The 21,490-nt window shown below is 46.1% G+C and overlaps 1 pseudogene; it reads right to left on the bottom strand.

Annotated features, from left to right (window-relative positions):
* Positions 1-12,450: 12,450 nt before the first annotated feature.
* Positions 12,451-16,135, bottom strand: LOC136457888 (beta-1,2-xylosyltransferase XYXT1-like; annotated as a pseudogene).
* Positions 16,136-21,490: the final 5,355 nt, after the last annotated feature.

The following is a 21,490-nucleotide window of genomic DNA, read 5'->3' as shown; positions in this document are numbered from 1 at the left end:
ATCATGGAACCTTCTCATTTCAAGTGGTAGGCGCTAGATGTTCCGATTTGGTAGGAAGGGCTTGCCTCTTTCATATGTTTTCGGACAATCCTTTGACCATTTGATGGCATCAACATTTGGATACTGCTTTGCAATTTGGTGGAGTTTGCTAGTGACGGCCTCCTTAGAACCCCATGATGGGACTTTTTTAACTTAGTTCTCGGGCTTGAACTGGTCATGGGAATACCACTTGGACACCGACAAAACATCTTTCATCGGAACATAAACTGGCCTTATGGTGATTGAATGCTTCTTTCGAAGTTCCCATTCAGGCACGTCCCCATCTTCTTGTGCATCACCTTCTTCAAGAGGCACTTGTTGTTCATGTATCGGCTGTGCTTGTTGAGAAGACTGTGGCATCTCATCATGCACTTGCTCGGTATGAGCTAGAGAAGATTGTGGCATCTCATCAGGCACATGCTCGCTAGGAGGCGGTGAAGAATGTGGCATCTCAGGAATGTGGTGGTCACGAGACGGTGAAAATATCTCCCCGACCACAACAACTCGCTCCAAATTTGAGAGAGTAGGAGGCGGCGAAGAAGCTGTCAATATAATGTCCCGTTTATGCCAGAGGATGAACTACCCCATAACGTCTTTGAATAACACCAGCCCCTGGGGAGTTGCGTAGTCTATCCTCCACTGCATAAACTCGGGCTTCACGGTATGCACCTCGACCCTAGTGTAGTCCGGCGGTATCTTATTATTTTGGTGTAAGCCACCGGGAGGATGTGCCACACCCGTTGCCACCTCCATCACAGTGTTCTGTCGGCCGCTGAGAAACACCAAGGTGCAACTAGTTGGTTCCCATATGCGATCGACGGGGGTTGTGGCTGCAGTGGAACCTTGGCTGCTAGGAACTTTCGGAGGGCTGCCAACTAATGCCAGTTCTCCCGGCGGCGTCACTAATATCTATGGCTCCATAGACAGTCCTTGCTCCTCCAGCGCCTTCGCAACTAGAGCCTTCACTTAGAGTTCAAGATTAGTCTCCCGGTCTCTGCCATGTTTCTTGTACATGTGCCTATCCTCTTCGAATCCTTGCTTCCAGGTCATCCTTTTCCCTAGCCCCCTGGTGCGGCCTGTGTGCTCCTTGTTTTCCAAGCCAAGGCTAAGTTCGTCCCTCTCTCTAGAAGGATTGAATGAGCCATTCTCCTTGTCTTCAGCATATTTCAGTATCCTTGATACTGCCTCTTGGGTCTCTGGCTTATCAAACTTAAGATTACCGCCGGATGATTCTGTACTCCTCGCATATATCCAATTCCTTGAGCATACCTTCAAATTTGTCACATCAATATTCCCAACAGCTGTGGCCTCTTCGTCCATCTTCTTAAACTGCTCTTCCTTGGCATAGTAGCCACCGGGGTATAGATGATGGTGGTGTTTGTTCCTCTTCGCTAGCTCGGTGTTACGAGCATTGAGCTCCAATGCCTCCGGTGAAGTCTTTTGAGCCACGAGCTCCTCCTATTGACTAGGAGTTATTTTGCCAAACTCATTGAAAGGAGTTAACCCCTTTTGGAAATACTTCGTGTTGAGCTCTGACCTCCAACGTCGGAATGACTCTTCCATCATCCTGAAAGCATTTTTTTACTAGTTCGTGCTTACCCTCCGAAAATCTAAAATTGAGCTTCAGCTGCCTATTCCATAGTTCATTCTTTTTGTTCTCTAGTACCTCTTTCCAATTAGGGATTGCTGGGTTCAATTTATCTCTTATTAGGGCTCCGATCGCATTACGGAATCGTCCTCTTAATTCATTCGGCTCAAGGATCTCCCCTGCTGGCCCGACCTCCGTTATCACATAGCATGCCTTATCTAGATATAGATTTCCTTTTCTATCCCATCGTTTCTTCTTAAGCTTGGTAGTCGTGGTTGTGTCTTGAGGTTGTGGAGCAGAGGCATCATGATCCGTCTCTGTGGCTGTTGCCTCTGCTCTCCTTTCCTCTACTTCGTCTTGTCCAGCGAGATGTCACGGACGTCGACGTCGTCTTTTTTGAGTTTCAGGAGGGACCTGTATATATGACATGTCAAAGTGTTAGCAGAGGTAACACAGCCAAAGCTTTAGCAAAATTTACAAGCTAAGGCTTTTTCCCTACCTCCTCGTTTAGGTCAAAATCCTTGTCCAAATCTTCCTCCGTTAGTCTCCTTCTGGCTTCACGTGGGAAAGGATCCTCATGACTTACATATCCCTCTTCTGAGTTCTCCTCCTCCTCCTCATCAACTTCTTTCGCCTTCAGTAACCTCTCCTGCTCCCCTTCCTCCTTGTCACACTGCTCTTGAGTAAGCATCACTTCTAGATCCTTTTCTACCTCGTTATCGAATAGCTCCTAAGTAAGCTGGTCCTCTAGTGCTTGCTCCTCATAGGTTGGCTGCTCATCATGCTCGAGGCATCGGGCTTCACTGTCTGGTATCCGCGACATTATTTCGTTCTTTGTTCTAATAGATGCAAGAAAGTGTGCTTTAGGTATGTGAGAAGGTATAAGAAATTAAAAAAGATCTATAAACTAAAGTAGTCCTATAAAACAACAATATATCAAAAAAAATGAGAAGTAGCAGTAGTAGAGGCCTCAGAAACATGTCAATCATCATCTGATCTTGAACTTGGAGCATTAAGGCATCATAACAGAGAAGAGAGGAGAAGGTAATGTAGGGGCGACTGCTAATGATGCCAAGTTCCTCACAAGTTCTTGATCATCAGCTCATATTCCATATAATATATAGACTTAGACAATTTCATCATCGGCAAAAACAAAGGAGAGGAGAGGAGAGGAGAGGAGAGGGGAGATTTGGTAAAAAAAAAGCAATAGCTGCTTAACAAACATAGAGAGGAAAAGGTGTAAAAAAAGCAGCAGCTGCTTCCCAAACATAGAGGATAGGAAAGGTGGCAAAAATAGAGGAGATGGGAGATTTGGCAAAAAAAAGCAGGTGCTGCTTCCTAAAAAAAGCAACAGCTGCCATACTGACTTTGCTCGATCACACATGAACATCATATGCTTAATATCTTCTGAACCTGATAGGCAGATCGGACAATCAGAAGTAGTAGACAATAGCAGTAGGGAAGTAGTAGAAGTAGTTGACAGAAGTATAAGTAGTTGATAGAAGATAGAAGAAGAAGTAGTAAACAGTAAGTAGTAGGGAAGTAGTAGAGGTAGCAAAAAAAGCTTATGGTAGAAGACAGAAGTAGAAGCAAGTAAACAGTAGCTGTAGGAAAGTAGTAGAAGTAGTAGAAGTAGCAAAAAGAACTTATAGTAGAAGTAGTAGGAGGAGTACAGAGTATAGTACAGAGTAGCTGCACAACAAAGCAAGCAAAAAGGGAGGGAGGAGGTGAGAGTTTGCCAAAAAAAGATAGCTGCTGGTTGCCAAAAAAAAATAGAGCAGCTGCTGCCAAACATAGAAGTAGTAGAAGTAGTAGACAGAAGACCAGAAGTAGTAGTAGGGAAGTAGTAGACAGAAGTAGTAGGGAAGATAGAAGTAGAAGTAGTAAACAATAATAGTATGGAAGTAGTAGAAGTAGCAAAAAAAGCTTATAGTAGAAGTAGGAGGAGGAGTACAGAGTATAGTATAGAGTAGCTACACAACAAAGCAAGCAAAAGAGGAGAGAGGAGATGAGAGTTTGCCAAAAAAAAGGCAACTACTGGTTGCCAAAAAAATAGAGCAGCTGCTGCCAAACATAGAAGTAGTAGAAGTAGTAGACAGAAGACTAGAAGTAGTAGTAGGGAAGTAGTAGACAGAAGTAGTAGGGAAGACAGAAGTCGAAGTAGTAGACAATAGTAGTAGGGATGTAGGCAGGAACAGAAAAATATTAACACTAGCACACCGAACTATGTGTTTAGCTAAATTGCACACATCAATTGCAATAGGTGGTAAGTGATCAATTTTGACATAGCAGGTTAAACATATAAGTGTCATTTATGAACACTTATCGGTTGCCACCCCTTCATGTAATGCTATCATTAATAGTGCAAACCTAGTGGAATGTAATGTCAATAGCATTTGAGTAGCATGCCACAACAAAATAATCTGAAAATAAATTTCATTTTAAGAAACTTGCCACAGACAGATAATCTAAATTGCTAAAAAAAATTGGGTACACTCTATATACTATTCTAAAAACAGGAACATACAGGATTGCAGAACATCATCAATAACAAGGATAACCAAAATTGCAAACCTTAGATGACATGACCAAAACTTAACAACATAAAAATGGTTCGCCGAAACAACTGAAATATGATTTGAGGTGGATTCACAGACCGCAACATACTGAGCAGACCACAACAGCGGGGAGAAGCAACAACAAGAGGGCTGCAAGAGCTGAGCACAACGGGAATGGTGGCAGAGAAGAAGGCAACACCTATCTTAGCACCTAAAAGGATGGTATTTGATGGGCTACAGAAGGGTGAACTGAGCACAGTGAAAACAATGGCGGAGATGATGACATCACCTATTTGGGTACCAATGGGGTGGTATTGGATGGCAGTGGGACCGAGAGCTGTGGCCACTGCAGTGGGATCAGCCGAACACAGAAAGGAAGAGATGTAGACCAAATTGGTTTGTACTCAATAGAACAATGAAAAAAGCCATGATAGCTGATGCAATCAATCAAAAACTGAACTATGAATTTTTCTATTGTCGACAGGCATACATAAAAAACTAGAACATCAAAGCAGTGAGGAATTATACCATGTATCAAATATTCACCAGTGCTGGACAAATTCATTACCTTACTATTCATCCAAATAAACAAGCAGGCGGCAGGTGGTGGCACGACGCGGGTCGCAACTGATGGCTTGGAGATGTAGGGAGCAGCGACCAATGGCGTTCAAACCCTAGCCTCCATGGCAGTGCTCTGCGAGGATGACGAATTAGAGATCTGGAGACGAAGCGAGCGGAGATGGGAGGCGCACGAGTAGGATAGGGGTGCCGCTCAAACCCTAGCCACCATGGCTTACCGTGCGAGGTGAGAGGGCGAGCAGGCACCGTGGAGATGGGGCGCGCAGGTGCGGAGAGGGGGTGCGGAGAGGGGGCGCGGGCGTCGGGAGAGGTCCGGGAGGCGGCGGCGGCGGGGCGCGGGAGAAAAAGTGGGCAGCCTGACGGCGTCGCGAGGAAGAAGAGAGCGCCCAACCCATTCTCACCCGTGCGCCCTTATATTTATACTCAGGACGATTTCTAGGGGCGGTTCCTGATACAGCCGCCCCAGTTCTTGATCTAGCCGCCCCTATAAATATTTTCTATTTTTTAAATTATTAATTATGTATTTTTTATATCACAAAAACACAAAGTAATATAAAAATAATTGTATATATGCATAAATATAATATTTTTTATTATTCTATATATGCAGAAATATATATATAAATAATTGTAGTCAAAACAATATAGAAAACAAAAATTAAAAATTTGAATTTTAAAACTTCGACTATAATTTTATGACATTAAATGAAATAAAATAAAAATATTGTAAACATAAAAGTTGCATAACTCATCAACATGGACAACTTTTATTTTGGTCATCTTGTCATGTGACTTTGTTTGAACGATTCAAAATTTGAAATTCAAATAATTTCAACTTGAAATAATATTTTGAAAGAGTAAATGATTTCAGATGAAAAACTCATGAATACCAAAGTTGTAGAACTCATCACTATGTACAACTTTTATTTTGATCATATTTTCATTTGACCAAATTTGAATAGTTGAAATTTTAAATTTCAATAAATAGCAACTTCAAACAAGATTTTTAAACCTTAAATGATTTCAACAATAAAAGTCGTGAACATAAAAGTTGTTGAACTCATCACTATCTATAACTTTTATTTTGATCACTTCTTTATATGACAAAGTATTAGTAAATATTATTCATAAATTCTCATATGACTCAGTTTCATGAACTATGCTAGAAACACGTTGATTTGTGAAAAATGTTTACTATCGCTTTGTCAGATGAAGAAATGATCAAAATAAAAGTTATAGATCTTGATGAGTTATACAACTTTGGTATTCATCACTTTTCAGCTGAAATCATTTAATGGTTGAAAATCTCGTTTGAACTTGTTATTTTTTTAAATTTAAAAATTTAAAGTGCTCAAACTTTGTCAAATGAAAAGAATGACCAAATCAACACACTAACTTGATAGGACATGATTTTAGAAAAAAATTAGGAAAAAAATCATCACATTTGGAGTTAGTATGAGAGAGAAAGACTAGTTACAAATTTTACCCAGAGATTAAAAAGAAAAATCACAACTGTCCATGATGTTCAATGATGAACAAGTGTGATTTCTCTTTTTAATCTGTAGCTGAAACTTGTAACTAGTTTTTCTCCCTCATACTAACTCCAAATGTGATGGGTTTTTTTCGTAAAATTTTCTAAAATCATGCTCTATCATTTTAGTCTAGTCATCATCATTGTCACTAATTTTGAACTATTTAAATTTTGAATTTCAGAAAATGATAGCTTCAAACATGATTTCCGAACACTAAATGATTTCAGCTGTAAAGGTGATGAATATAAAAGTGGTATAACTCGTCAAGATCTCCTACTTTTATTTTGGTCATTTCTTCATTTCATAAAGTGTTAAATGATTTCATAAAGTTTTAGTAGTAATAGAGTGGATGTTCAAATAGATTCATCTGGATGCTGCAAAGGGTAGTCTCACACACATGCATAAATGTAGTCTCACACACATACAAAAATACGTAGTCTTATACACATACATAAATATATAGTCTCACACGCATGCATAAATGAAGTCTTACAAACACACACTTACACAAACACTCGACGTTCAATAACTAGCTAGCCCGCTGTAACGACTTTTCCCTTGACACCTTTCCGTTCTCATGGCAATATGTCTTTGGGTAGATTCTTTTCCATAACACTGATCTTCTTAGAAAAGTCTGTGAATAGCGGCATCTCATCATAGTTATTGTAAGCTTCAATATCGTCCACGCCATCAACTCTAATAATGTGCTGTTTCCCGGAGGCAACCACGTGCTTTGTCTTCTTCTTCGGAGGAATGTTACTTTGTGGGTCAGACATATAGAAAACTTGTGCGACACGTGAAGCGAGCACCCAAGGGTCATCTTGGTAGCCTAGATTCTCGAGGTCTAGGACTCTTAATCCGATCTCGTTCAGTTGATGTTGTTTGATCCAGCGGTATCGAAATAGGGCCACCGTTATATCCCTTCCATAATCAAGTTCCCATATCTCTTCAATGATGCCAAAGTATTGGATCTTTTGCCCCAATCCATTGAGAACCTCTATTCAAACACCGCTATTTTGGTTTACATATTTACTATTCTTTGCGTGGGTATAGTACGTATACCCATTGATAGTAATAAATATTATTGCTCTACATATGAAGTCCTCCTTTCGGAACGCATCGTACATTGGCTCCCCATGCCTCCATAGCCTCTCTATTTCTTGCATCAAAGGCTAGAGGAACACGTCTATATCAATGTCTGGTTGTTTAGGGCCAGAAATAAGAATAGTGAGGAGAAGGTACATTCTCTTTTGACACAACCACGTTGGGATGTTGTACATGGTCAAGATCACTAGCCAAGTGTTGTGGTCGCTTATCCTTTCATTGAAGGGATTTATTCCATTGGTGCTCAAGCCAAAACGTACATTCCTTGGGTCATCGCTGAATTCTTTGTGCTTCTCATCGAACCTTTGCCACTGACTATAATCAGCCAGGTGTGCAATCTTATCATCATCCACCTTACGCTCATCATCCCACCGTGTCATGAGTGCGGCTTCTTTAGGGTTTAGGAAGATACGTCTCAAGCGGTCGATCACTGGCAGGTACCATATTACCAAGACAGAAATTCTTCTTTGCTTTGCATCGTTGCCTAATAGAGTGTCCTCTGGGGGCTGAGATTCTTGTACCACCTTTTTGTACCCTTCTTATTCCTCTTTTCCCCATACCGGCTTCGTCCTCACTATAAAGGTCATTTATTCTTGTACCGGCTGGCCCCACACCGGGGACATTTATCTAGTGACTTGAACGTTTCGCCACTGAAAAAGTATACAGTGGTTGGGGCATGCAAGGATTTTGTCAACCCCCATTGTCAATGGACTTATGACCTTCTTCGCTTGGTATATGTTGGTGGGAACTGAGTTTGGTTGTGGCAGCACCCATGACAGGAGATGCAATAGATCATTGAAACTACTAGTCTGACTAGCCGTACTTAGCCTTCAGGATGAGTAGCTCAAGCACAAAACATAGCAATGTCTAATGTGTCGGACAATCCTTTTCAACACCTATACACAGTCTCCTTCGATGCTTTTGTCACCCTTTTCCAAATTTTCTAGACCTTTCGGGCTATTTATAAAAATATCTGGTCCAAGTGCTCGAAACATGTCCTCTAAATCATCTTCATCCCCGACACGTGCTCCACCATCATTATTGACACCACCTTCATCGTTACCATCCCAACCACCAGCATCACCACCTTGTTCATTGTCAAACTCAAAATCCATTTATGCATCAAGCTTTGCTGAATATTGGGACAGGGATTCTATGGTTTCGTCGTCGTATTCCTCCTCATCCTCGTCGTTAATAATAACCGTTTCACCATGATGAATCTACACTGTGTAGTCCTCAACAAATCCTCGCATAATCAAATGTGATATGATGATAGTCACATCTGTCCATGCCATACGGTTCTTGCAATCTTTACAGGGACAAATAATTATATCCTTATTCTCTTTCAATGTCGTTGCATGCTTCTTTGTGGCTTTAATAAATTTATCCACCTCTTCACGGAAACCTACCATGAACCTTAACGAACCATACATCTAAGAGTTCCTGTACTCCATCTTTTATAACAACAACAAAACAAACATTAAAGGACTACTTATTCAAATATATATAAAAATAAATCAAATTAATAATTACTTGAGAATAATTGTATATACTTCAAATATATATGAATATAAATCTAATATAATTACATGAAGCATACAAACACACCATGGTAGAGAAAAATTAATTAATGGCCCATTTATCCATAAATAATTAAAATACATATTTGTTGATTACAATAAATAATTTCAAAGACAATAATTACCAACAATTATATTTTACCCAATATCTTTCATACAAACCCTAGTCCAATTTCATCAAACATAAATTTACAAAAACAAAATTAATAAAAAAACCAAAGCCTAGATCTAGATCCACATACATATGAAACATCCATAAAACTAACTAATTGTTCACTAAATTCAAGAAACATGGATCAAATAAGAGTATAATCTTGTTCTCCTCCCTAATTTACCATAGTACATTCAAAACTTGGGTCTAATTTGCTTTATAAGTAGCTCAAGCACCATAGAAGAGAGAGAAAAATAAAACTCTAATTACTCACTAACCAACCATTAAAACTTTTAAAAAAATGTGGAATAACATTTTCTTACCTTCTACAACCTCTCCACCAAAGGATTTAAGACTAAAACCTTCCCTCCCTTAGTAGATCAATTTTTGGGAGGTGTCCAATGCCACTCCACCTTTCTTTCACGGGTTGGAGTGAGTGACCCGAGAAGGAAGAAGGTGCTGCAGTTTGTTTTATATGTGGGTTATTTGTAGGGGCGACTGGTGATTGAGCCACTCCTACAAATCGGAGGTATTTATTTGTGGGGCATTTGTAGGGGTGGCTCAATCACCACCCGCCCCTACAAATAGAAACACCGGGAGTGGCTGGTGATTGAGCCGCTCCTACAAATCAGACCCATTTGTAGGGGCGGCTCGTATCACCAGCCGCCCCTGTTGTTCCATTTGTAGGGGCGGCTGGTGTCTGGGCTCCCGATCACGCCACTGTAGGGGCGGCTCCATCACCAGCCGCCCCTACAAAAAATTCGTCCCGTTGCTACAAACCGTTTTTCACGTAGTGAATGAAGGAACAGAGCTGTTATCTCGGTCAAAAATACCCTCCGACCAGTGATCGCATGCGCGACGTTTGCCGTGGCCTAGGCATGGCCGGGCCGGAGCTCACCCACGCATTGTCAGTGCCTGCGTTGAAGCAGCAGGCAAGCTGGTCCGCGGCGGGCATCGTGGTTCGCCTGAGGCTTCCTCGTGCGTGGACGCCAAAGGAGGACACGTGCCTGCGGTGCCTGGCCAAAGTGAATAGCACTGAGGCCGCCACGGCGCTCCCGAAGGAGATCAGCCACGCGCTAACCGAGTTCTGTGGCGAGCCCGCCGGTCGAAGCGTCTGCTGCCGCACTTGCTGAGGCCGTGGCCCTGGAGCTGGCACCCTTGGCGGCCACCGCCGCCTACGCCGCGCCGGCTTCTGGGGCAAGGTGCGCATGGTGGTGCTCGCGACGCTCGCCGCCATGGCCGCCATCGACATCGCAGCTTGCCGCGCCAACGAGTGGTATGGCCATGCCCTGCCCCCACTTGATCGTGACCGTTTGTTACACGTACATGCGTAATAGCTGTCGTTACCTTATTTTGCATTACTGCATCATTGTTAGTTTGTTATAGTACAATCTTAGAATGGCTCGGCGCTGCATTGCTGCACGTTTTGCTCCATTCCAATGACGAAACTGAAGTAACATCTCGGCCCTGCTGTATGCATAGTTGTGACTTGTGAGTCACGGGGCAGCACCCAATCAAGTGGAGGCAAGCGCGCAGGTCCACGCGGAGGCGGTGTGTAGGGGTGGCCAGCGGCCTAGCGGAGGCACCGCTGCAGTGCGCAGACACCCGTGGTTGCTGGTGGAGGCGGTGCCTAGGCCCGCGTGGTGGCCGGTGGAGGCAGCACGAGACGCCCACGGTGGCCACGCCCTGACACCCACGACGACCGGCGGAGGCAGTGTCAGGGGCGCGAGCGGCAGACCCGAGCAGCGGAACCGAGAGCATCGCAGTGCGTGCTTCCCGTCTTGGTCTCGGATAAGTGAGAAAGGATAAGGTAATGGCAAATAGGTAATTCCATAGCTACCTCCATTTACGATAATTTTATATACTAATTTACGATAATATCAATACATATTTACGATAGTTGGGTTACTATAACACATGAAGATATTTACCATAATATATAGAGAGAGTATATTCAGTAGCTAGCTATAAAATAAGTTATTCCGTAGCCACCTCCATTTACGATAATTTTATATACTAATTTACGATAATGTCAATACATATTTACGATAGTTGGGTTACTATAACACATGAAGATATTTACCATAACGTTATAGTAAACCACTTAGTATGGAGTTACTATAATCTCGTAAATTAATATAGTAATTATCGTAACTTAAAGTGGCTACAGAATAAGTTATTTTATAGCCAGCTACATGGTAGTAGTTATATATACACACACACTCTACCGGAGGGAATTGAACACATCTTTTATTCAGATCACACTCACAGACTTAGTAGAAATCACAATGAAAATGACAATTGGCAAAAAAAATGGGGGGGGGGTCGATTGCATTGGTAAACATTAGGCAGCCTAATTTTGATTTTTTTAGACGCGTTGACATCCAACGAAGCACACGTAAGTTTGTTGGATTGGAAAGGAGATCGAACTCTCGTTTCAATTCAGTTTCTTTCATTTGATTCTGCTACAGTTCGATCTGGCCGGTTATTTCGGTGGCTCGGTTCGACCGTCACCTCACCATCGAGCTCCACTCCACCTCCTCTGCCTGGATCAGTAGTTCAGTAGTGCAGCTAGCCCTTAATACCTTAGTGAACCGGCGGGGCGACGATCACGATGATATCCGGACTGTTCGGTCGTATCTGACTTATAAGTTATGATTTATCAGCCAACGAATAATATTTTTCTCTCACACCAAACCAGTCAACGGTACTTTCAGCCATGACTTATAAGCCAATCAAACCCCTAACAAACAGGGCAGATCATGGCCGGGTAGCCTTCTGGATCATCAGTACTGTAGTACTCCTACAACACTTGGACACCAATGGCGATGCGACGTCGACGAGACGCGAGCTCCGATCCGGCGAGCCGGAAGAGTACGTAGGGACGAAATACATTGATTCTGTTGTCTCCAGTCACCGTGCGGACGGATGCATGGCCGTGGAAGTAGCTTTGACCTTAGAGGGCGGTTCGGCATGGGTGCTCGACTGCTCGGTGCTCCTGCTTATGGTGCAGGTAGAGAGAACAACCAGCAGCGAAGCCAAGTAACCAATATTGACACAAACATTAAAGGAAAATAATCAGAATCATCAGATCATACAACCTTTAACTCTGCTGGGCTGTCGCTCTATCAAACCAATAGACCAAAAATGCATTTTTATGCTCCGTCGTCAAGACTAGTGCAGACATTTAGAAAAGAACGCATGACGAATCGGAAATGCTTGAACAAGTGAGCGATTGTACTGTACTCCAGCAGTATCGTGTACCAGTGTACCACTGAAATGGTTGTCGTACTACAGCATATGCAAAAAAAAAAAAAAAATGGCAATGGCGTTGGCGTATCCGTCCCTGCCCCCCTACTGCTGGCGTAGGTGGTCGAGCGCCTGCGCCAGCGTCGGCGCGAAGCGGGTGACGTTGATGCGGACGTTCTGCTTGGCGAGGTAGAGCTCGAAGACCTGGCCCCAGCCGCTGCGGTGGACGGAGTCCGGGTCCTTCACCGCCGGGTGCTCCGGCCCCAGCGTCTCCATCAGCGAGCTCTCCTCCGCGCTCACGCTGTAGTCCAGGTACTTGAGCCCCATGTCCGTGGCGGGCTCGCTGAACTCCGCCCGCGCGATGTGCTCCATCTTCCCGTACGGCACCACCTGGATGAGCGCCCCGCCGGGCGGCAGGAACACCGCGTTCGTCAGCCCGGCGCCGTGCACGCCCAGCACCACGTCGAACGAGTTCACCACCCGCGCCTGCTCCGCCTCCCCCGCGTCGCCGCCGCCCAGCTCCGCCACCACCGCCTCGAACCCCGCGGCCTCCGCCGCCCGCGCCACCTCCGCCTCGTTCGTGATCCGGCGGTAGTGGCCCCGGTGGATCAGCAGCAGCCGCGGCTTCTTGTGCGGCGGCGGCTGCTCCCGGGACGCCACCGCGCCGCGCGGGAGCGCGTAGGTCTCGCGCAGGAACCGGGTGAAGTCCGCCATGGTGAGGCGGCGGTCTCCCGGCACCAGCTCGGGGACGATGCTGAACTCCTTGTCCAGGCGGAGCCCCACCGTGACGATGCGGGAAGCACCGCACCTGCGCGTCGCTGTCCATGTCCACCGCATCGTGCGTGGACAGCCCCCGCAGGAACGCGCTGTACTTGACCAGCCACCGGGGCTGGAACTGGATGTTGCTGATCAGGAACTTGATCTCGCCGTTGTACCGCCGCGACGCCACGAACAGCGGCACCAGGATGTCGGCGTAGTCGTGCCAGTAGTTGCCCGCGTACCCGCCAATCGCGAACAGGACCGCCGGCATGTCGTGGGTCACCGTGCACGGCGCCGCGGCGGCCCGGGCCTCCAGCTGCGTCACGGTCACCTTCCTGAGGCTGGCGAACCTGCGCGAGTACGGCCGGATCATCCACTCGCGGCGCTCCGACCGGCTCGCCGGCACGAGTGTCACCGACAGGGCTGTGCCGTTGGTGCGGACGTCGCCGTCGACTTCGCAGGTGTCCGAGCGGCCCTCCATGCTACACACCACCTTGCCATTCTCTGTTGCACGTACGCCAAGGAAAGTAAAAGATTTCACACCATGGTTTTTCAACTTCATTTATCGACACGACTTGCCCATACCTTCTTCGTTCATGCTAACCGGCCAGCAAAATTGCCTCAAACTAAATACTTTATCACATAAAAAATTAGTTGTTGTTTTTATTTATTGGACAAGATCAAAGATCAGATGAATCAAATATAATATTACATCGGAGACAGTATTCACTGTTTCCCATGTGTTGACTTCGATCCTATACTCCAATCATTTTCTTTACGATGAGCTTTAGATATTATAACCATTTTCTTTTTACCTTTTAACGATGAGGTTTAGATACTCCAACTGAGAGAAATTTTGCTATATTACTAATTGCAAGATCCAATAAAAAGTTTATCTTATCCTTACGAGATGCATATAAATCTTGACCTGAACATCAATTCAACATACTCTAATTAACATCGATAGCAATAGTCATTAGATCTAGAGTCTGTTTGGTAGCACATGCTATATATCCTCCACTCCACGCAAGAAGCCAGCCAAACAACAATTTCTCCTACTACCCCTCACGAGATGCGCTCCATCGTATCCAATCATTTTACACTACATGTGGGGAGTGGAGAAATCCTGCTCCCTTGATTCGTTCTAGCTTCCATCCTCTCCGCCGTTGCCCCTCCCCTGCCACACCATCACTTTCACCGTCTCTCCTCCCCTGCCATGCTAGGTCAAGAGGCAGCCATCACAACTCCTCACCTCTCTCCATGTGCCAAGGTCCGCCCTTCTCTATGATGAGTGACGAAGGAAGGCATAACGGAGGGCAAGTCCATTGCGTGTGAGGGACGCCATAGCCTAGGGAGGAGCTCGTTTCAAGGAGCAGGAGGACCTTGATATGCAGGTAGCTAGGCTCGACCCGAGGAGGAGGAGTTCGATACGTGAGGGGCTAGACTTGGATTCGTGGGTAGCCGATCAGTGATTCAAGGAGGTCGAGTTTGATTCCCGGGTGGCCTAGCTCGATTTGAGGGAGTAGGAGCTTGATTCGCAAGCGACCAAGCTCGATTTGAGGGGAGACGAGCTTGATTTGTGGGTGGTTGATCTACTCATCCACAAAGCACTCACCCAACCATGCCATGAGTGTTGGCGTCGCTTGAAGCACCACCAAATGCTTTATTCAAGAAGCTGGAGCGGTTAGAAGCGAGGAGCTAGGAGCTAGAGCTTGAGCAGTGTGGAGATCGAAGTGCACCAAACATGTCATTAGGTTTTCTAAAAGTTACACTCCTCTATCATTATTAAAAAAAAAAAACAACATAAAGTAACCCCTAATTGGTATATGTAAGTTACCCACAAATGTGATTATGAAACATAATCTAAAATAACTCGCTAATTTACATCTATAAATGGTGATATCATGAGAAGTAATCTAATGGAGCTCCTAAATTTATATAGAACTTATCCACTCTGCCATTATGACGGATAGTGTAAGCAGCACCTTAAAATCTCCATCTAAATTACCACCCCGGTCAATGCTAAAAAATAATTTGATGGACTAGTAAGAAAAACAAATATAATCACAACGACATGAGTGCTCACCTGTTTCACCGGGAGCTTTGATATTATCCATGATTTTTTGTGCCTCTGTAATGACCACTGCAAATTAAGCAAGAATAAAGATATATCCTCATAAGGGTGATGTCTCAGATCTTAAATCCTCTCATCTCATAAGTACCCCTTACTCCAAATTATAAGTCATTCTGTTGTTTTAAACAATAAAAGTTATTATGTAGAAAAGCCCGAACGACTTATAATTCCGAGCAAGCCTTTAGGATGAGAAATGCACTCTACGATCATGCAACTACTCCCATATCTTGGGCCAATCTCTAGACACAGCAGTGAGCTAGTGACAACTGACAAGTACTAATAAATGGACCATAGGTTTATTAGCCACGATCAAAGGTCAGATGATCATTCAAGTATATATTGTTACGCCGGAGACAGCATCCACTGTTCCCGATGTGTTGACTTCGAAACTATACCATGCTCGTTTTGTTTTTCCCTTGTCACGATGAGCTTTGGATGCTCCATCTGAAAGAAATGAGCAAGCAAATATGATAACAACAGCAGGAGTGATTACCTGTTTCATCGGGCGCTTTTACATTATCCATGTTAAGTTGTGCTTCCGTAAGGACAACTGCAAAAAAACAAGGCATATCCTCGTCAGGTCGTATATATCTCAAAACTTCAAAATCTCAGAAAGCCACTCATTGTGGGTGAGTTCATCAACTTGGGAGAGAAATAACTTCTGCAAAAAAACAAAATAGAACCATGGTGAGGTGAAACGAAGGATTCATATATGATTACCATGGGGGGCGCCGACCGCGAAATGCTGAGCGACGAGGTAGGTGAGGAGCATGAGGAGACCGGCGACGACGAAGCCGGCGTTGATGTGCCTCTGCGCCAAGCTCTTTTGGCTCTTCCACGGCTTCACCTCACTGCCGCGCATCGGAACTTCCTGCCGCCGCCGCCGCCGTCGCCGCTGCTCTCTGCTCTTTGTAGCTGACTAGCTAGTTGCTGGCTTTCTTCCTTTCGAAGAAGCTGCTGGCGCTTGTTGCACGTTACCATACCTTGTTATTACTTGCTCATGGAGTAGTATTTTGCATTAACCAATGCTGCGCTCGAGGCTAATCTCATGGGGTGAAATTAAGTGTCCAAATGGTTGACTATACTACCACTAGCTAGTACTAGCTGATCGTTCTTACTTGCTTCTGATTGTGAAAATATTATACTCTAAATATAATAAAAAAAGCACACGTTAACCGAACGGAACGGCGTCATTCACTGCGATTCTTTTCTTTGATACCATGCATGTATGTTGTCAGTGGCAGGGTAATGTGGGCTTTAAAAAGATTTATCTTTTTTATACATCCAAAGACAGGGTTTTTGCTCGATTAACAACAATTTAGCTGTAAAAATTTCACATTTATACCCCTAGACGTTAAAAACTCATCTTTGGACCTTGGCGCCATAGGTCATAGCACCGAGGTTGGAAGTCAGGTTGGTGTGGCTGGCGATGTGGCATTCACATAGCCAGAGCTTGGCGCCGAGCTCTAAATTTAACCCTAGCCCTAAGTAATCATAACTTAGACATCCTAAAATTGTACCATGAGATGGTCATATAAAATTTGGCTACATTTTTACTATGAGATGGATATATAGGAATTTGGCAACATTTTTACCATGGTAAATTTGGCTACAACCTGTGTTCTTTCATTTTCCAAAAGGAACGATCAGTTTGTCTGACATTCATTTTCTTTATGGCTTTTGCGATGCATATAATGAATGATTATAGGCTTGGTTGTGCTATTATGCTCACCCTAGGCAACCTTCAAATTCCTTGTGCTATGGCGCGCATACACCTTTCCATCGTCCGCAATATCTACAATGGAATATACCCAAAACCGCCTAACGACCATGAAAATGTTCTATTTAATAACGCTGAATGTTATTTTTGCCCCTAAGGGCATATGCCCCCTTGTGCATGCACCATTATGGGCAAATTTTTGGCGTTCAGTTAGTAGTGGTGTCGGTATAGAAAGTGACCAACTAGTGAATATTTATAGTTTTGCCGTACGTTGTGATCGGAGGTGGCCTAGCACTCAATGACACAGGGTTTATACTGGTTTAGGCAACGTGCCCTACGTCCAGTTTGAGTCGGTCGGTGACTTTATTCCTGAGCCTAGGTGCTCGAAGTCTGTAGTGGGGTTACAAACGAGAAGGAGAAAGATAGGAGTGTACGAGAGGTCCGGTCGGCTCCGGTCGGAAGGGCCGAGAGCGACAGGAGTTTCGCTATGAGCTAAGTGTTCAAGCGTGTGCTTGAGGTCCGAACCTAGCGGTTCTGTGGTTGTGAGCTAGTGAACTTGATTGATCTAATGAATCTGAAGGGACTGAGCTTGAATCAACTTGGGTTTACTTGGTCTATTGGGAGAGAGCGCATCCCCTTTTATAGATGAAGGGGATGGCCTTATAAGTGAGAGGGAGAGAGTACGAATGTTTCTAAGCCTTGTTGCCCACGCCGACGGGTGCAGGATAATGGTAGGCGCCCACAACACTATTGATGTCACTTTAGAATGTCAGATGCATGTGGGAGGTTACGTCGTCTTGTTCGGGTATGGCAGATATCGGTATCTGCTATACTGTTGATGTCCAGAGGCATGTGAGGGGTTTTCACCATGTTTACTCGGTACGGTAATTCCGGCGCCCACAACACTGTCGATGCCCAGGGGCATGTGGGGGGCCTTACCGTATGGGAGTCAATGGCGCCCGTAACACTGTAGAGGGAAATGTCAGCGCCTACAATATTGTTTGTGTTAGGGCGGTTGTAGAGTACTGTTCTTGTAGGTGTACAGGGATATGGTCCCTGGTACCATGGTTTGACTTATGCGCCCTGGCTTGCTTTCTCCGTTTGTCCCCTGGTCCTTTCCGAACGGGCGTCCCCGGTCAGGATGGCTCTAGTCGGCTCTGGTTGCGCCGGTCGGAGAAGAGCGGACGAGCAGGGTTTCTACGAACCCCGGTCGAAGACGTGGGGTCAGAGTCGGAAGTAGTGCTTGGGCCAGGCCTTCCGATCAGAGAGGCCATCCAGGAGGTGGCTAGAGTCCGAAGTGAGCGCTCCGGTCGGAGAGGTGGGCCGAAGTAGTCAACGAGCGGGTGCTGTTCCTCTTTGGCCAGACCTTTTGGTCGGTGATTGGACTGCATTTTTGGCCTATTGTTTTAGACCCTTGGGCCGGCCCATGAGTTGCGTGCTGTCTGCTTGGGCTGAGCCTTGGCGTGGAAGCCAGGTCCCCGAAGGTCCCTGGGTTTATGAACCTAACAAGAGCCCCTGAGCCCTCGGGCGATTCGGGCAGAATCGTTAGAGGGATTTTATCTTGGCGGCGGGTGCGCACGAGTGCACCCGCGGGTGTAGCCCCTGAGCCCCCGGGCGGTTCAAGCAGAACTGTCTGGGGGGTTCTCTGTGTTGTCAGTGGGAGAGGTTTCTATTTTGTTGGCGGGTGCGCGCGAGCGCACCCGTAGGTGTAGCCCCTGAGCCCTCGGGCGGTTTGGGCGGAACCGTCTGGGGGCATTTGTTAGCGGGCGTGTGTGCGTGTTTTTAGTTGAGACGGAGTTATCAACCAGGGCGTCGTTGCGCAGTCGTGGTGTTTAGTTGTTTTAGAGATTTGGGTGAGATGGAGTTTGCGGATCCTGGCGTTGATGCGTGCCGCGAGATCAGGTGAGGCAGTTAGTTTAGTTAGTTTGGGATCGGGCAAGCTGGAGCTCGTATATCCTAATGGGGTGAGATCGGGGTCGCAGACCCAGGTGTTTGGAGCGCAGTCGGAAGTGTAGCCAGATAGGGCGAGATCGGGGTCGCAGACCCAGGTTTGTTTTCGGAGCACAGCCGGAAGTGTAGCCGGATGGGGCAAGATCGGGGTCGTAGACCCAGGTGTTTGGAGCGTAGTCGGAAGTGTAGCCAGATGGGGCAAGATCAGGGTCGCAGACCCGGGTTGTTTGGAGCGCAGTCAGAAGTGGCGAGTTCGGGGTCGCAGACCTAGGCTTTTTGTGTCTTGAGCCCCCAAGCCTTGTTGGGCCTTAGTAGGGGTCGGTGTGAGTTGTGTGCGTTACCCCATCCTCGGTTCCTCACAACCGAGGGGCTAAGTTTTATCGCTTGTCCTGATCCCCTGGGCTCGAGTGACGCGCTCGGTGAGTTCGCTAACGGGTATGATCGAGCAGAATCCGAGTCCGTTGTTCGTGACGGGGTTGGCATAGCCCTCTTGTGACATTCCACTGCTCCTTTATCTGCAACCCGACTAGATGCCTGAGTCATTCCTGGAGACTGACCCGGGTGGCCTAACGGCCTCCCCTCGATGGAGATTCTGTGAGCTTGACAAGAGGTTCATGATCGAACAAGAAGGTTGAGATGACCTAGTCTGCCAGACTGGGCGAGGGCCGCACGAGGCTCATCTGCGTTTTTCTCCCCTGGCTCTATTGGTTGCTCATGTCGAATGAGGCAACCGCCGCTTCGTGACGCAACACGGAGCGTTGTGATGCATTTCGCTGCACGTGCGATGCTTAGTTCCGAGCCCCCGGGCGGTTCAGGGCCTAAATCGTCCAGGAGGCACGGTCGTATGGAATGAATGCGCGTATGGATGTATGAAATGATTTATAAAGAAATAGAGGGGGTTGGTAGTTTTTACCTTGATGACTTGAGTGACGGGGTCTGGAGAGCTTCAGTCGGAAACGTCCGACCGAGACCCGTGCTCGTCGTTCGTGACGGAGTCGGCATGGCCGACATGGGGCGTCCCTTCTCTTCCTACATGTGTCTCGGTGTGTCTTTCTAAGCCGTTCGATCGACTTAGGAAGCCCGATGGTTTATCCCGGCGGAGATCCTATTTTGGTTTTTTCTAAGTCCTCGCCTGGGGGTGTGGAGAGCTGCCTGCATGTGGTGACATTTCGGTTTTCGCACCTAGTCATGTGATAGTGGTGGGCCGTACCTAGGCCATGTTTCATCTCACCAGGCTGGTGTTCTGTCTGACCCGGTGTCAGTTCCGTCGGCCAGCGTGCGTCCCATCGGTCAGGGTGTGTCCCATTGTTTCCCATCCGCATTGAATGGGAGAAGGGAGAGAGTTTTTTGCTCTAATCTTTTTGCCCTCTTCTGCTGCCATGTTTCTTCCTTAAATAGGGGGAGGGAGAGGGCTCCCCATCAGTAGTCCTTTGCCTGTTCACCAACTATTGTCTCTCCTCCTTCTTCCTCCTCACCAAGAGTGCCTGTGTGCCGCGATGGTTCCTTAGTGAGAGAGATGGTAGGCGAGGGAGAGGACTTACATATCTTTTTGTGAATCCGGAGCAGCGATGTAGAGCTAGAGGTTGCCCAGGGGTGGTGCTGGCCATCATTGCTTGAGAAGGGGCGGCTTTCACCGAAGGGGGTGGTGTGCTGGATTCATCTACTGAGGCCTTCTTTGGGATGGAGCCGTATGCGGAGGGGAAGTTGCCTAGGGTCATGCTAGGTGGAGGGTTCTGCGCCTACAGCTGCTCAGGTTGGCCAGTTCATAAAGTTTTGATGAGATCTCTTCCAGCCATGGTGGCCATACTTCGGTGGCGGTGTCCCTACCTAGGAGCTGCCTTGACTATATGAGAAGGTCTGGAGCCCCATGCTCTTCTGCTGAGCATCTATGGGTGCGGCGCCTTTGAGGTACCCGTTGCGCTCACCGAAGTCGAGAGCAGAACAGGGCAGTGGCCGTAGTAGTAGTTGGAATGAAAGTAGTTTTTAGCAAAAAATATAATAGTTGAGTTCGTGGGTGAGCCTCTGTGTGAACAATTTTTGTATCAATGAATACATTAGTCCTGTTCTTTGTGATAGAATCACTATCCGTTCCTTTTTTATTCTGGTGTAGCTATTGTTTTTGTCCTTTCTTTTTTGCACCTGCCTGTTAGTTCCATAGGTTGTAACTTTTTTAAGAACCTAGGCATGGCCCGTGGGGCTCGGCTGCTCATAACCGTAGGTCGTGGTAGGGTGCGTTCGGTTAGGAGTGAGAACAAAGTTATGTAGGACAGCCAAAGGAAAAGGAATGTGCTTCCATTTGGGGACAAATTTGTTTACCACGTGACAATAAAAAGAGAGGTAATATTTGGTATGATACCCTTATGTAGCCCCCGAGCGACCTGGGCTGAAACTGTTTGGGCCGGGGTGCTTTACAGGAGCAAGTGTTGACTAAAAAAGCGGTAAGACCAAATTTTAGGTGAAAAAACGACGTAGCTGTTCAATGTTCCAAGCGTTGGTGAGAGCATTGCTGTTGTCGTCCTCCATTCGGTAGGTGCCTGGTCGAATTAC

This window comes from Miscanthus floridulus, chromosome 6 (assembly GCF_019320115.1).
Source record: "Miscanthus floridulus cultivar M001 chromosome 6, ASM1932011v1, whole genome shotgun sequence".
Classification (NCBI taxonomy): domain Eukaryota; kingdom Viridiplantae; phylum Streptophyta; class Magnoliopsida; order Poales; family Poaceae; genus Miscanthus; species Miscanthus floridulus.
The sequence above is the reverse complement of the archived record's forward strand: the minus strand, read 5'-3'. Positions and strand labels throughout refer to the sequence as shown.